The sequence below is a fragment of the Macaca fascicularis genome, chromosome 17, assembly GCF_037993035.2.
Source record: "Macaca fascicularis isolate 582-1 chromosome 17, T2T-MFA8v1.1".
Classification (NCBI taxonomy): domain Eukaryota; kingdom Metazoa; phylum Chordata; class Mammalia; order Primates; family Cercopithecidae; genus Macaca; species Macaca fascicularis.
Window position 1 is genome coordinate 63,988,180 of NC_088391.1, and position 17,741 is coordinate 64,005,920.

At 42.0% G+C, this 17,741-nt stretch overlaps 1 pseudogene; it reads left to right on the plus strand.

Moving 5' to 3' along the window:
• Positions 1 to 15,738: 15,738 nt before the first annotated feature.
• LOC102143478 (uncharacterized) lies at positions 15,739 to 16,680 on the plus strand (annotated as a pseudogene).
• Positions 16,681 to 17,741: the final 1,061 nt, after the last annotated feature.

Here is a 17,741-nt window from a genome sequence, read left to right on the forward strand (position 1 = left end):
GTAGAGACAGGGTTTCACTGTGTTGGCCTGGCTGGTCTTGAACTCCTGGCCTTAAATGATCTATCCACTTCAGCCTCCCAAAGTGCTAAGATTATAGGTGTGAGCTACCGCACCCAGCCAAAATGTGCAGTTTATTATATGTCAGTTGCACCTCAGTAAAGATGTTTTTTGAGGCTGGGCGCGGTGGCTCACTGCTGTAATCCCACCACTTTGGGAGGCCAAGGCGGGTAGATCACGAGGTCAGGAGATCAAGACCATTCTGGCTAACACGGTGAAACCCTGTCTCTACTAAAAATTTTACAAAAAAGAAAAAAAAGGTTAGCCAGGCGTGGTGGCGGGCACCTGTAGTCCCAGCTACTCAGGAGGCTGAGGCAGGAGAATGGTGTAAACCTGGGAGGCAGAGCTTGCAGTGAGCTGAGATCCAGCCACTGCACTCCAGCCTGGGAGACAGAGCAAGACTCCGTCTCAAAAAAAAAAAAAAAAAAAAAAAAAAAAAAAGATGTTTTTTGAAAGAAGGAAAGAGGGCGGGTGGCGGGCGGGCAGGCAGGCAGGCAGCATCTAGAAAGCCCTGATGAAACAAATGACTTAAACATCAATGAATGCTAAAACAATTAGATAAAAGGATAACAGGGAATATTATATCAGGCCATAACCACCTATAATCACTAGTCAACCTTAGCATCATTAAAATGAGACAACCAGACATTATGTGCCTCCTGATGTGATGTGATGTAATGTGAAGTATAAAGCAATACCTGTATAGTATTCTTGTCAAAAAATTTTTAAAGATTGTAGCTGAATCAAATCAAGTCTTCAGATCCAACTTCCAATCTATAGGCAAAACAAGAAAGAGAAAATCAAAGTAAAAGACACCAGGAGGAAGCAATTGACTAAATCCAGAACATGGAACATTCTGGACACTGGGAAGGACAATTGTTTTTAGGCCTTCCTTATTTTGAGGCATTTTTAATAGAGCTATGAAATAATATGTTTTTAAAGAGAGGGAAAAACTCATGAGTTCCTACTGATATATCCAATTCTAATTTAAAATTTAAAGATTTCAATTCTCTGATTTTATATGTGTGTTTCACTTCCTGTGTGTGAATTGTTGTCACCACCTTAGCTCAAGCCATCATGTCCTCCCTAGGATTCTCCGGTAGTCTCCTAACTGGTCTTCCTAAATCTACTCATGCCTTTCTCTACAGCAAAGAATGGATTTTTTTTTTTTACACTGTGATTTTTGATTTAGAATTTAATCTACAGTTTATACAAGAGATTTATAAGACACGAACTTTGGAAAACAGAACAAAATGCAATTGAGGTATAAGAGCACAGTATGTCATGTTTCAATATATATAATTCAAAAATTTTAAATGATCAGATAGATGAGCCTTGCTTTTTACTAAACCCATGTAAAATATTTGTTTCTTGCATGGGAGGTAGAGAAAAACTATTCCTTAATGCAATCACCACAAATTTTTATCATAACATTGTATATCACCAACAAATATTTAAAGTATTAACTATTTTGATCATAATGAATGTTTGCAATAGTTGCGGAATGATATTTCACTTACTGCCTTCACAGACTATTAAGTTCAGAAATAACTTAAAAGCTACTGTATTGGCATAACATCATCAAGATAAACAAATATTTCTAAATAGATGGATAAAAACATATGTTTTATTGCCCTCAGCCCATAGCTCCCAAAGGTATCTTAAATTTAGCCAATCCTTTTAGCTCTTGCATTTTATATATGCTATGCTTCCTTTTTTTTACTTTTATTTTTATTTTTTTTTATTGAGACGGAGTCTCACTCTGTCCCCCAGGCTGGAGTGCAGTGGCACAATCTCCACTCACTGCAACCTCCGTTTCCTGGGTTCAAGCGATTCTCCTGCCTCAGCCTCCCGAGTAGCTGGGATTACAAGCACCCACCACCACACCCAGCAAATTTTTAGTAGAGAAGGGGTTTCACCACATTGGCCAGGCTGGTCTCAAACTCCTGACCTCAGGTGATCCACCCGCCTCAGCCTCCCAAAGTGCTGGGATTACGGGCATGAGTCACCACATCCGGCACTTCCTTTATATTTAAGGAGGGCATCTATAGCTGAGAAGTTCGCCAGATTTTTTTAATGTCACAAATAGAATGAAATGCAATGAATAGAACAGAATAAAAATAACTGTCTTCTTAACCCAGAAGCAATAGAAAATATCCAAGCACTTTTCTTCTAATAATGGAAATGCATACGTATCCCTTAATAAGGAAAAAAAAAAAGTCTTAAGCTCTAAACATTTAAATTATTCAGTTCCACGGCTTATAATACAGCAGTTATGTTCCTTATTGATAGCATCATAAAAACTAATAAGTAGTTTCAAGCACAAATATATAGTAAAAGCACAATTTTATCTTAATTTTCTAAAATGCCCAGTCATATAAAATACAGAGATCAAGAACAGAGAAACAAAATTTTTAATTACCATTTTTTCATTCAAAAAAATCAAAACTTAATTCCAATAAATGAAGAGGAATGTTAGCTGATTTAAAAAAAAAAAAAAGAAACCTGGCTGGGAGCAGTGGCTCATGCCTGTAATCCCAGCACTTTGGGAGGCTGAGTGGACAGACTTGAGGTCAGGAGTTCGAGACCAGCCTGGCCAACATGGCAAAACCCCATCTCTACTAAAAATATAAATAGTTTCAGCTACCTGGGAGGCTGAGGCAGGAGAATCATGTGAACCCGGAAGGTGGAGGCTGCAGTAAGCCAAGATGGTGCCACTGCACTCTAGCCTGGGTAATACAGCGAGAAAAAAAAGAAAAGACAAAGGGACATAATATTAACTTTGGGCTGTTTAGTTTGCGGGGATAGTTCCTGTCTCCTGAACCCTGAACCCTGGAGAAAAATGCAACAAATCTAAAAAGCAGTAGAATAACCCCAAAGGTGTGTTCACGAATGTTTAACAATCAGCTCCCAGGGAAAAAAAGACCCTGATTTTCATAGTGTGGCCTAGATTTTCATGGCAGGATGGAATGAATGAATACTCCCACTATGGCCAGCATAGAGCTACCAAAATGGGGCTAGGAAGAGGTACTCACACTCAGCTCTCTGGGCTACACCATTCCAGCACACACTGCCCAGGCCACAGGGTACGGCCCCTGCCTAATCCAAACCCAAACTTCTTTTGAACTCCTCCATGGTATTCAGTGGCCTTTTTTGAATTCCTTAAACTCTTCCAACTGTTTCTTTTCTCAGGATCTTTACCACATTCTGCCTCCTGTACTTAGAATACTGCCTACCTAGAATACTAACCTCGCCTAAGTCTTCCTCATCCTCTAGATCTCAGGTTTCTGATATACACACACACAAAGCGAGAAATCGGATCGCGATATAAAATGTTGGGGGTTTTGGGGGGTTTTTTGGTTTGTTTTGTTTTGTTTTTCAGACAGGGTCTCACTCTGTTGCCCAGGCTGGGGTGCAGTGGTACATTTATGGCACACTGCAGTCTTAATCTCTGGGTCTCAAGCGATCCTCCCACTTCAGCCTCTCAAGTAGCGGGATCACAGGTGCCTGCCATCGTGCCCAGCTAAGTTTTTGTTTGTTTTTTTAGAAACACAGCCTCATTATGATACCCAGGCTGGTCTTGAATTCCTAGACTCAAGTGATCCTCCCACCTCAGCCTCCCAAAGTGTTGGGCTAACAGGTGTGAGCCACCAAGCCCCATCTAAAATGTATTTCTTAACCAGGTACAATGGCACACCTGTAGTCTCAGCTACTTGGGAGGCTGAGGCAGGAGAATTACTTGAGCCCAGGAGTTCCAGCCTGCACAACATACAAGACCTTGTCTCTATAAAAATAATTAAATAAAATAAAAGCATTTCTTATTATAGTTCATGGCCAAAAACAAGCTTTTAAAGACCACTGCCCTAGACACTGCCAAGATGTGCATTCTCCTCCAGACTTTCGTTTTATAGATTTCAGATTGGCAACCCCCATCCACCTCTGTCATCACCACATTGTTCCACATGTGCTAATTTCTTCTAGACCTGGAAGCCAGTGAACCTGCTTTCCACGTGACTGCATACCTCTGCTCTAAACCAATAAATGATGACTTCATAGTTTCACTCACAGACGATTGTTTTTCCCCAGTTCTTCCATGTTACATGTAATACCTTCAAGCCTCATACCAGCAACACAAATTATATTTCATTTGTTTCCAGTGTGGCTATTGTAATGTGATCTGGAGTAATCATTCAGTAATCATTCAGACTTCAAATATTTTAACATCCCTCTGAAAAAAGAATGTACTTAGGACATGAATCCATTGGTCAGATAAAGAAAAGAAAAATGAAAGAAATTTTTAAAAAGAATGTACCTCATATCTCAACCAAGTCATTGAAATACAATTGAAATGCCATTTTAAAACGTCATTAAAGTCATTCTAATCACCTTACAAACATTGTCTTTAAATAACAGGGTTTATTTATATCGTTGGTATTTATTTCCATTGACATCATTTTCAAGAAAGCACTATAAAATTCTCCAAGGCCATGTACTTTTCAGATAGCTATTTCTCTCTCTCTCTCTCTCCTATCTCTCCTTTTCTCTCCCTCTCGCTTTCTATTTTTGAAAAAGCTTTTTAAAATTTCTTTAATTAACAAATTGGTACCTGAATCAGAATAATGGATCTGTTTTTGTTTCTTCTCTAACTTTGTTACTTTATGTCATGTAATTATTGAATACTGAATATCTTTTCTATATCTAATCATGCTTTATCTTCTCTTAACAACTGTAAAACAATTAGATAATCGAAAATTAAATCTCTATCCCCTAAACTTTCAAAGTTCACAGCATATGTAATTTTCTGAATGCCATCTGTTAGTGCTTTATTAAGCAAGTTGTGAATGTTAGGTAGCAAACATGTAGCAGAAATGTCACCAACATTTTAAATTGTGCTCTAAAATATGTATAGGCATTATAAACTAGTGATGACTTCTCTCTCATTACTGTCCTCACTTATTTGTAATACTGCAATCAGAGTCGTAATGTGTCTCTTTTACTTTCAGTTCCTGCCATTTATTTCTGGTATGATCATCTTGATTTACTATTATTAGCATGATGGGGTCATTATCATTACCTGTTACTAGCACAGTTCCAGGAATGTACTATCCATTCTATAAAATGTTAATTTCTTTCTTCTGGCATTTTCTAAATATATATATATAGTATATTTACATACATATTCAAATGCTTATATATAAAGATATATTTGAAAGGCTCAGCCAGGCGCAGTGGCTCACATCTGTAATCCCAGCACTTTGGGAGGCCGAGGCAGGCGGATCACGTGAGGTCAGGAGTTCAATACCAACCTGGCCAACACAGTGAAACCCCATCTCTACTAAAAATACAAAAATTAGCTGGGCATGATGGCATGCGCCTATGGTCCCAGCTACTTGGGAGGCTGAGGCAGGAGAATTGCTTGAACCCAGATGCAGAGGTTGCAGTGAGCCAAAATCACACCACTGCACTCCAGCCTAGGAGACAGAGCGAGACTCCATCATAAAAATAAAAAAAAAATTAAAAAAAAAAAAGGCTTTTATTAATACCAGGAGCTAGAACAAAGCTATGATGCTAGGGACCTCGAACAAATAATGAAAACATTTATCTAATTCTTATTACCTTTAGTGACTAAAAGAAAGATAAAATGCTGTGTCCATTAGATCAAACTCTAGGAGAGCAAAGAACATGTCTGTGATATTGACTGCTGGTATCCTCAGAGCTTAGAACAACAAATACACACTACAAGACGGCCGAATCAATGAATCAGTGGGCAAGCAGGAACTGCAGCCAGGTCTTTACTTGTGCAGCACTGATGCCCACAGCTATGAATTTGTGTTAATCATAGAATTAATTGCTGTGTCCATCCAGGTAACCAAAATTAATTATATGGCCAAATACACCAGAAAATGTTTGTCCATGTAGGATCTTTTTTAAATTTTTATTTATTTATATTGAGACGGAGTCTCACTCTGTTGCCCAGGCTGGAGTGCAGTGGCACGATCTCGGCTCACTGCAAGCTCCGCCTTCCGGGTTCATGCCATTCTCCTGCCTCAGCCTCCCGAGTAGCTGGGACTACAGGCACCCCACACCACGCCCGGCTAATTTTTTTTTTTTTTTTTTTTTTTTTTGTAGAGACAAGGTTTCACTGTGTTAGCCAGAATGGTCTCGATCTCCTGACTTCATGATCCTCCTGCCTCAGCCTCCCAAAGTGCTGGGATTACAAGCGTGAGCCACCAGGCCCAGCTGATTTTTATTTTTTTAAATAGGGACAGGGTCTCACTCCATCACCCAGTCTGGAGTGCAGTAGTGCGATCATGGCTCACTGCAGCCTTGAACTCCTGGGCTCAAGCAACTCTCCTGCCTTGGCCTCCCAAGTAGCTAGGACTACAGGCCCATGCCACCACACCCAGCTGATTTTTCATTTTTTGTAAAGACGGGTCTCACTGTGTTGCCCAGGCTGGTCTCAAATTCCTGGCTTCATGGGATCCTCCTGCCTTGGCCTCCCAAAGAGCTGGGATTACAGGCATAAGCCACTCCACCCAGTCCATGTGGAATCTTTTTTACTTTTTTTTTTTTTTTTTGAGACGGAGTCTCGCTGTGTCGCCCAGGCTGGAGTGCAGTGGCCGGATCTCAGCTCACTGCAAGCTCTGCCTCCCGGGTTTTCACGCCATTCTCCTGCCTCAGCCTCCCGAGTAGCCGGGACTACAGGCGCCCGCCACCTCGCCCGGCTAGTTTTTTTGTATTTTTTAGTAGAGACGGGGTTTCACCGTGTTAGCCAGGATGGTCTCGAACTCCTGACCTCGTGATCCGCCCGTCTCAGCCTCCCAAAGTGCTGGGATTACAGGCTTGAGCCACCGCGCCCAGCCTACTTTTTTCATTTTATTTTTGATTTCTTTTTTTTTTATAGAAACAGGATCTCCCTATGTTGCCCAGGCTGCTCTTGAACTCCTAGGTTCAAGGGATCCTCCTGCCTTGGCCTCCTAAAGTGCTGGGATTACAGGAGTGAGCCACCACACCTGGTCCCATGTGGGGTCTTTAGTCACAGATTCTTTATGGACCTGTTCTTTCAAAAAAGGTGTAATAAAATTTAGCATGTGAGTGTTCTAGCAAACAGTCATACAGATAGGTGAATTGAGCTTAAAAATTTTTTTGATTTTTTTGTTTTTTGTTTTTTGTTTTTGTTTTGTTTTGTTTTGAAACGGAGTCTCACTCTGTTACCAGGCTGGAGTGCAGTGTCGTGATCTCAGCTCAATGCAACCTCTGACTCCCTGGTTCAAGTGATTCTTCTGCCTCAGCCTCCCAAGTAGCTGGGACTATAGGCACATGCCACCACGCCCAGCTAATTTTTGTATTTTTAGTAGAGATGGGGTTTCACCATGTTGCCCAGGCTGGTCTCAATCTCTTGACCTCGTGATCCGCCTACCTTGGCCTCCCAAAGTGCTGAGATGACAGGTGTGAGCCACAGCACATGGCCAAAAAAATTGATTCTTATTTATTTTGGTTTTATACGATCGGGGGTAAATGGCCATAGGCAGAAATATACAGAATTATAGAATGTTGGTATGATTTTTTTTGTCATCTCAATAATCTTAAATTTGTTGGGGGTTTTTTTTTGTTGTTGTTGTTGTTTTGTCTGTTTGTTTGTTTTTTGAGACAGAGTCTTGCTCTGTCACCCAGGCTGGAGTGCAGTGGTGCGATCTTGGCTTACTGCAACCTCTGCCTTCCGGGTTCAAGCGATTCTCCTGCCTCAGCCTCCCGAGTAGCTGGGATTATAGGTGCATACCACCAGGCCTGGCCAATTTTTGTATTTTTAGTAGAGATGGGGTTTCACCATGTTGGCCAGGCTTGTCTCGAGCTCCTGACCTCAAGTGATCTGCCTGCGTTGGCCTCCCAAAGTGCTGAGATTACAGGCATCAGCCACCATGCCCGGCCCTAGATTTGTTTTTTAAATACCTCGATTGTATAATGTATTCAATATGTAGATATATAATTTCTTAAATTAATATTCTGAGGCTTAGTGTTCGGCCTCTCCCCTTATACCCCCACATCACTCTACAGTCCATTTCTCTGCTTTATTTTCTTTAGAGCAATATCTGTAATTTTCTTCTTTCTTTTTTATTTGCTTATTGCCTATCCTATCTAAAAAGAATATAATACATTCCATGAAAGCCAACAGTCTTATCTCTGTCGCTGCTGTATCCCCAGCACACAGAACAATTGACTCCCCTGTCAAATTTTGTTCAATGGTAGGAAGAAAGAAAAGAAGGGAAGTGACATTTACTTTTAATTTTTTTCGTATTGAATTTTTGTTGGAAACAAATTTTAATAACTAATTAGATAATCCTTTCTCCTCCCACATTCCCCAGAAAAGCAAGGAAGGTCATTTTCTAGTTCCTTATTGCTAGACACTGAAACAGCTCTGTATCTTAACATATTTTTTCTCTAATCTCAGAAAAAGACAAGTTTCTTCCTTCCAAGATTAGCCCCTCTATGCTTGTTGCACTCTTTATATTGAGATGCATGGGCAGCAGTGAGATGATCCCTGAAGAGTGTGGATTGAGAAAAGCAGGAGGGCCAAGACAAAATCCCAACAGATACCAACAGCTGAGGAAACACAGAAAGGACACAAGGGAAAACAGGGAAAGGAGACCCTCCTTCACTCTCATTTACCTGTTACAACCTGGTTCCTTCCTCAACTACTGAACCAAAACTATTCTCCCAAAGCTCGCTGGCTCTGCCTGCCACTACTGAGCTGCCAAGCTTTTGTCTCTCTCTTCTTCCAGTGTAAATGCTCTTTTCCCTCAGCCCTTCCCGTCAAGTCAGTCTTCAATGTTCAGCTGTGAACATGTTTTGCCTTGTTTTTCTCTACTCTTCTTTGAGATAGAAAGTATTAGAGGGAAAGCCAGGCACGGTGGCTCATGCCTGTAATCCCAGTGCTTAGGGAAGCCTAGGTGGGAGGATCTTTTGAGGCCAGGAGTTTGAGGCCAGCCTGGGCAATGTAGCAAGACCCTACCTCTACAAAAAATTTTAAAAATTAGCCAGGTATGGTGGTGTGTGCATGTAGTCTCAGGTACTTGGGAGGCTGAGGGGAGAGGATTGCTTGAGCCTGGGTGGTAGAGGATGCAGTGAGCTATGATCCTGTGACGACACTTCAGCCTGGGCAACAGAGGGAAACCTTGTCTCTAAAAAGGAAAAGAAAAGAGAAAATAAGAGGAGAAGGGAAGGGAAGGGGAAGGGGAAGGAGAAAGGGGAAAGAGAAAAGAAAGAAAGGAAAAGGTGCAGCAAGCCACCGTGGCACGTGTATACCTATGCACGTGTATACCTATCCTTTAAAGGACTGACTTGTGTAGTTCTTTTTCCTGTACATTTTTTCTCTAAAAAGGAACCAGCCACCAGCCTAGTCTATTCCTGGGACAGGTCTTTGCTCCCTGTGTTGCAGGTCTTCATCATCCCCTGGGACTAGTGGGTAAGTCAAAGACACATTGGGGGTGCAAGTAGGGGTGCTTCAAGCCCATTTGGCCTTCACACTAAACTATGACCTCCAACATTTTAAATTTAAAAGTAATGTTTTAAACCTCTCTTTCGTCTTCCACTGCCTGAAAAGAGAGGTGCTATTTGTTGAACTCTTGACATCTCTACAACAGTAAACATAATTTGAAAGAAATAAAATCTGTATACTGGGTCTCTGTCCCCCAGGCTGGAGTACAATGGTGTGATCATGGCTCACTGTGGCCTCCAGCTCCTCAGCTCAAGCCATTCTCCTGCTTTGGGGTCCTGAGTAGCTGGGACTACAGGCATGAGCCACCACGCCTGGCTAATTTGTTTTTTTTGTTTTTTGTGGGTTTTTTTTTTTTGCGGAACTGGGGTCTCACTGTGTTGCCTAGGCTGGTCTTGAACTCCTAGGCTTAAGCAATCTTCCCGCCTCAGCCTCCCAAAGTGCTGAGATTGTAGACATGAGCCTCCTCACCTGGCCTCATATCTTGATTTATTGTAATATGTTCTTTTCACCCTTCCTCTTCTCAAGATACCTTTCTAGTCTCTGTTCAAACATAGCGTTCCTCCCAAGAGTCAGTGAAGACTAATTTATTTAACCAAAAAGTCTCCACCAGTTTGGAAAAATAGGTATCAATAAATTCTAATTGTTGTACAACTGTATTTTTTAATTTTCTTTTTTTTCCTTTTTATTTTTTTTGAGACAGAGTCTCACTCTGTTGCCCAGGCTGGAGTGCACTGACATGATCTCGGCTCACTACAGCCTCCACCTCCTGGGTTCAAGTGATCCTCCTGCCTCAGCCTCCCAAGGAGCTGAGACCACAAGCATGAACCACCACACCCAGCTAATTTTTTTGCTATTTTTTTTAGTAGAGGCAGCATCTCGCCATGTTGCCCAAGCTAAATTGTTTTTTTTTTTAAAGATTTAAGTGCTGAAAAGTATTTTTTGAATGAATTAGAGATTAATCCATCAATTACTGTCATGCATTTTCTTTTCTTTTTTCTTTTGAGGCGGCGTTTTGCTCTTGTTGCCCAGGCTGGAGTGCCTTGGCACAATCTCGGCTCACCACAACCTCCGTCTCCCAGGTTCTAGCGATTCTCCTGCCTCAGCCTCCCGAGTAGCTGGGATCACAGGCGCCCGCCACCACGCCCAGCTAATTTTTTGTATTTTTAGTAGAGATGGGGTTTCACCATATTGGCCAGGCTGGTCTTGAACTCCTGACCTCAGGTGATTCACCCACCTTGGCCTCCCAAAGTGCTGGGATTACAGGCATGAACCACTGCGCCCAGCTGTCATGCATTTTCATGAATGATTCCCAAATCTTCCTCTGTAGCCTTTACAACCCCTGAAGTCTTTTCTACCTCAATTCCTGTTACTAATTATTTACAGAATATTTCCTCTTAAATTTTTTTTCATTGCTCTACTGCCCTACATATTTTTTAAATGCTTTTTAACATTTTTCTTTTTTTTTTTTTTTTTTTTTGAGACAGAGTCTGGCTCTGTCGCCCAGGCTGGAGTACAGTGGCCAGATCTCAGCTCACTGCAAGCTCCGCCTCCCAGATTCATGCCATTCTCCTGCCTCAGACTCCCGAGTAGCTGGGACTACAGGCGTCCGCCACCTCGCCCCGCTAGTTTTTTGTATTTTTTAGTAGAGACGGGGTTTCACCGTGTTAGCCAGGATGGTCTAGATCTCCTGACCTCATGATCCACCCGTCTCGGCCTCCCAAAGTTCTGGGATTACAGGCTTGAGCCACCGTGCCCGGCCAACATTTTTTATTTTTTATTTTTATTTTTATTTTTTTTGAGACGGAGTCTCACTCTGTCACCCAGGCTGGAGTACAGAGGCGCCATCTTGCCTCACTGCAAGCTCCGCCTCCCGGGTTGAAGCAATTCTCCTGCCTCAGCCTCCCGAGTAGCTGGGATTACAGCACCTGCCACCACATCCAGCTGATTTTTGTATTTTTAGTAGAAACAGTGTTTCACCATGTTGGCCAGGCTAGTCTTGAACTCCCAACCTCAGGTGATCTGCCCACCTCAGCCTCCCAAAGTGCTGGGATTACAGGTGTGAGCCACCATGCCCAGCCAACTTTTTTTTTTTAAATAGTGATGGGAGTCTCACTATTCTTCCCAGGGTGGACTTGAACTCCTGAGATCAAGAGATCCTCCTGCCGCAGCCTCCAAGTATCTGGACTTTAGGTGGACCTCATAAAAACTTTTTTTTTTATTTTGAGACAGGATCTTACTCTGTTGCCGAGACTGGAGTACAGCGGCATGATCGTGGCTCACTGCAGCCTCAACCTCCTGGGTTCAAGTGATCTTCTCACCTCAGGCTCCCAACAAGCTGGGACTACAAGCGTGTGCCACCACATCTGGCAATTTTTTTTTTTTTTTTTTTTTTTTAGTGAAAACAGGGTCTCACCAAGTTGCCCAGCCTGGTCTAAGTCCTGAGCTCAAACAGTCCTCCCACCTCAGTCTCCTGAGTAGCTGAAACCACAGGTGCATGCCACCATGCCAGCTAATTTTTTAAGATTTTTGTAGAGATGAGGTCTTACTACGTCACCCAGGCTGGTAATAAACTCCTCGGCTCAAGCAATCCTCCCACCTTGGCCTCCAAAAGTGTTGGGATTACAGGCATGAGCCACAGAGCCCGGCCTAGAAACTTCTTATCTTGACTTAATATCAGAGTTACAAAAAAGTTGCAAGAATCATGCAAATAATTCTCATTTGCTCTTTGCTGAGATTCTCCAAATGTTTGCATTTTATCATTTTATCCTTTTCCTTGTCTCTTGTTTATTCCCCTGAGCCTTTTAAGAGTACTTTGCAGATACGATTTTACTTTACTGATAATGTTTCAATGAGCATTTCCTAAGAATAAGAACATTCTTTTACGTAAACATAGTACAATGATCAAAATCAGGAAATTAACATTGATACAATACGATTATCTAATCTAAAGATGCTATTGAGATTTCCCCAGCTGCCCTAATATGCCCTCTGTTGAGAAGTCAGTCTCAGATTACTCATTGCATTCAGCGGTCATGTCTCTTACACCTTCTTTAATCTAGAATAATTCTTCCATCTGTCTTTTCTAACATTGGTATTTTTGGAGTACATGGCAGTTATTTTGTGGACTATCCATCAGCTAAGTATTTCCTTGATCCTATATCCATTGGCATTAATGTGTCTCTGGAAGCTATGGTGATTAAAAGTAATCCCTTTTCTGTGTCTTCATATTTCCAGTTTTGTATTCCAGCACCACCTCTTACTACATGTGTGACCACTAAGCCGTAGTTGCTCATCTTTAAAATTCAAAAAATTAGGCTGGGCTTTGCGAGTCATGCCTATAATTCCAACACCTTGTGGAGCTGAGACAGGAGGATCCCTTGAGCCCAGGATTTGAAGACCAGCCTGAGCAACATAGTAAGACCCTGTTTCTATAAAAAATAAAAATTAGCCCAGTGTGGTGGTGCACTCCTATAATCCCAGCTACATGGAAGGCTGAGGTCAGAGAATGACTTGAGCCTAGGGGTTGGAGGCTGTGGTGTGAGCTGTGATCGGGTCACTGCACTCCAGGCAGGGTGACAGAATCCATTCTGTCTTGGGTGGGGGGGTGTGGAAATTGTAATAATCGTACCTGCCTAATAGGTTATAGAGAGCATTAAACGCAGTGACATATGAAAAAGAAGTTATCCAGCCTGGCTTGGTGGCTCACACCTGTAATCCCAGCACTTTGGGAGGCCAAGCTGGGCGGATCACGAGGTCAGGAGATCAAGACCATCCTGGCTAAATCTGTCTCTACTAAAAAACACAAAAAATTAGCTGGGCATGGTGGCACCTGCCTGTAGTACCAGCTACTCGGGAAGCTGAGGCAGGAGAGTCGCTTGAGCCAGGAAGTGGAGGTTGCAGTGAGCTGAGATCGCGCCATTGCACTCCAGCCTAGGTGACAGAGCAAGACTCTGTCTCAAAATAAATAAATAAATAAAAATTAAGAGAAAACAAGGCCAGGCACATGATGGCTCACGCCTGTAATCCCAGCACTGTGAGAGGCCGAGGCAGGTGGATCACCTGAGGTCGGGAGTTCCAGACCAGCCTGACCAAGTGGGAGAAACCCCCATCTCTACGAAAAATACAAAATTAGCCGGGCGTGGTGACGCATGCCTGTAATCCCAGCTACCCAGGAGGCTAAGGCAGGAGAAACACTTGAACCTGGGAGGCAGAGGTTGCGTTGAGCCAAGATCGCGCCACTGCACTCTCCAGCCTCGGCAACAAGAGTGAAACTCTGCCTGAAAAATAAATAAATAGGAATTTATCCAATGCATGTCACAAAATCATTTGCTTTTTGTGTGCTTTGGCTTCTCAACTCCTCACGACTTGGCCACCCTTACATAGATGTATTCTAGTTTGCCCTATGTAGTCACCAGCTATTTGGGAGGCTGAGATGGAATGTAGAGGCTGCAGTGAGCTGAGATCAGGCCACTGCACTCCAGCCTGGGCAAAAAGAGTGAAACTCCATCTCAAAAAAAAAAAAAAAAAAAAAAAAAATTGTCGAGGAAGAACTCAATAGGAAGCCTCGTGACAAAAGTGAAACATTTCTTTATAAGTTGAAATCAATCACTCTCTGGGTCGGTTATTTCAAAGAGCTATAAATAAATTGTTAGGAACATTCAGCTAGATTTTAAAAAGTGATGCTTGGAGCCCTCGTGCCCACCACACCACCATAAAAAAAATAATAATAATAAACAACAAAAAATAAAAAGAAATAAATTGTACAGGCTTGTGGGCTAATTCACTCTCACCATCTTATTCCACAGAATAACTAAAGATGAAACCCCCTTCCTTTTGCAATCTCCATCCCCTCCCCCACCCCTGGAGGGGATGGGAGGAGAAAAAGAATAACCAAAGATTTTTTTCTCGTGCCTCTGGCATCCCCCCAGGCTACCAATTTAATAGCACTGTTTCTTTCTAAGTGCTTGTCTTAGTTTATCACAACTCATTCGTATTGAAATAACATTGGTCTCTAGTGGTTATTACTTTCCTTCTTACAAATCACTTGTTTAATAATCTATTCTAGTATCTTAATAGAGGTGGATTCAAGCAATAGTGAGAAGCTTCCAAAATCCTGGTATCTTTCTAACCATGTCACTGAGTTGCTATGTGACCTAGGGAAGGTCACTCTTTTAACCTAGATGTTTCCTTTAAAACAATGAGAAAATTTGATCTACCACTTATTAAGCTCACTGTGCCAACTACCTTTATTTATTTTTGCCACAATCTGTGCAGTAAATATTCTCCCTGTTTTACAGATGAGAATACTGAGGCTGAGATACATTTAAAACCTTACCTAAAGTCACTCATTATAAGTGGTGGAGCTGCTAGATATATAGACTCACAGTGGTAAATTTTTGCAAACTCCTTATGCTGCGATTGACTTTAGGACACTCTACGGCCATTAACTGTAATCTTATACCAAATGGTACAGCCTTAAAAAATAGACTTGCTTTTTTAGAATTAAAAAAAAAATAGATTTGCTTGAGGATCTAAGTGCTCCCTACTCAACTAAAAGACAGCAATTCCCAAAGTGTTTTTGAAGGAACACTAGTTCCGCCAATAGCCTCAGGATAAAACAGCTGTACTGTCAAATGTTTGACATACGTTTCATACTATTGTGATTCTTTTGGAGATTTAAAGGGCTCTGTAAAGCGCTTTAGAATATTCTTGAGTCACAGAGCTCGAGTTTCCTAAAGCACGTTTAACATAAGCTGTTACAAGATGGTAAAGTTTTTTTGTTTTTGTTTTTGTTTTTCTTTTTACTCATTGGGACTTCAAGAATGTTTATCCAGAGAAACAATGAGATTTAAAAATGTGTATTCTTAGCTGGGCCCAGTGACTCATGCCTGTAATCCCAGCACTTTGGGAGACTGAGGTGGGCGAATCGCTCGAGCCCAGGAGTTTGAGACCATCATGGCAAAACCCTGTCTCTACCAAAAATAAAAAAAATAGCCAGGCGTGGTGGCACACACCTGTAGTTCCAGCTACTCAGGAGGCTGAGATGGAAGGATCACCTGAGCCCGGGAGGTCAAGGCTGTGGTGAGCCGTGATGGTGCCATTGCACTCCAGCCTGGGTGACAGAGTGAGAACCTGTCTCAAAACACACACACACACACACACACACGAGTTCCTGGGAAAGCAAAATGTAGGGGTGTGTATCTAACCTAATGGTCTGCAACCTGGCCTACTGTGGGAAGCTGGAAGAGTTCAAGGAGAGTATTCTGGCTGATAAATCCCTAACTACTAGCACTGACCAGGACAGCAGAACGGCATGCACTGGGCATGCTCAGCTGTACATACAGGAATTGTTGAATTTTTGTTGCACCTTGGAGTGCCAGTGAATGATAAAGGTGATGCAGGTTGATCTCCTCTCATATTGCGGCTTCTGCTGGCTGGGAGGAGATTGTAAAAACCCTTGTGGGAAAAGGTGCTCAAGTGAATGCTGTCAATCAAAATGGCTACACTCCCCTACATTATGCAGCTTTCAAAAATAGGCATGAGATTGCTGTCATGTTACTAGAAGGCAGGGCTAATCCTCATGCTAAGGACCATTATGAGGCTACAGCATTGCACTGGGCAGCAGCCAAGGGGTTTGGTGAGCATCTAGGTTGGGGACACATCCACATGCCAGAAGAGTGGTGCACCCCAACTCCATGGGAACAGAAGCTCCTATGCTCGGGACCCTGCTGGACCTCACCCTGTGTACCTCTTCAGCTGCCCATTCATCTATACCTTTATAGTATCCTTTATAATAAACTGGTAAACAAGAAAACACACACACACACACACACACACACACAAACCCAAAAACAAACAAAAATAGCTGGGCGTGGTGGCACATGCCTATAGTTACAGCTACTTGGGAGGCTGAGGCAGGAGAATCACTTGAGCCCAGGAGGTCGAGGCTGCAGTGAGCCATGATCACACCAGACCCCTGTGCTCCAGGCTGGAGGATAGAGTAAGAACCTGTCTCAAAAACGGCAACAGCAACAACCAACCAACCAACAAAAACAAAACAAAACAAAAAAAAACATTTATTCTTATTTAAATCTCCATACTATTTGGATAATGCTTTAATTTTTAAAATAGGCCTACTCCTGTCCTGGTGTGTTCATTATATGACCTTCACCACAGCCTAGCTAGAGTTGTGCTATTAGCCCGATTTTACATTTGTAGGGAAAGGTGTGAGTTGTTAAGGAATGTACTCAACACCTTACAGCTGGAGAAAGGTGAAACTGAAACTCAAATTCAAATTTTCGCAAACCAAATTCAGTACTCTTTCACGTAACCACCTGTAATGTCTAATTTTCTGCCGTTGATCACTTTAAAAGCTTGCTGACATTTTTTAAAACAAGCAATTTTGAGAAAAAGTAAAGGTTATATTAAAAATATAAGGTCACCAGCTGGGCGCAGTGGCTCATGCTGTAATCCCAGCACTTTGGGAGGCCAAGGTGGGTGGATCTCACCTGAGGTCAGGAGTTTGAGACAGCCTGACCAGTATAGTGAAACCCCACCTCTAGTAAAAATACAAAATTAGCCAGGTGTGGTGGCCCATGCCTGTAATCCCAGCTACTTGGGAGGCTGAGGCAGGAAAATCACTTGAAGCTGGGAGACAGAGGTTACAGTGAGCCAAGATCATGCCATTGCACTCCAGCCTGGGCAATAAGAGCAAAATTCCGTCTCAAAAAATAAATAAAAATAAATAAATAAAAATATATATGATATATATGATTATCTTTACAACAGTTTTAATAGTAAAAACCATATTTGAGATTTTTCCCTTTTAACGTTACTCCTTAGCATCAGCAGTTTAGGGTTTGGAATGGAAAACAGTCTATACCTTACTATGTTTGAGTCTTGGGGGAAAACAATCTGATCCTGGAAAAAACAAATTAGCCCACAGCTATACCTGTTTACCTAGTCAATGTGTGTTTGTTCTGTTTGAAGATACTTCAAAAGTAACAATTGTAAAAGAGATTACTGCTTTGATCAGAGAATCTGAATCCCCTTTGTTTGACCATGAATAATTGGTCTTTGTGATGTTAATGTTTCTTTTAAGGAATATCAGATCTGTAAATGCACCTTAATTACAGGCAAGCAGTTTTGGAGGGAATTTGTGACAGCATTTTATGGAAAGTCTTTCCTA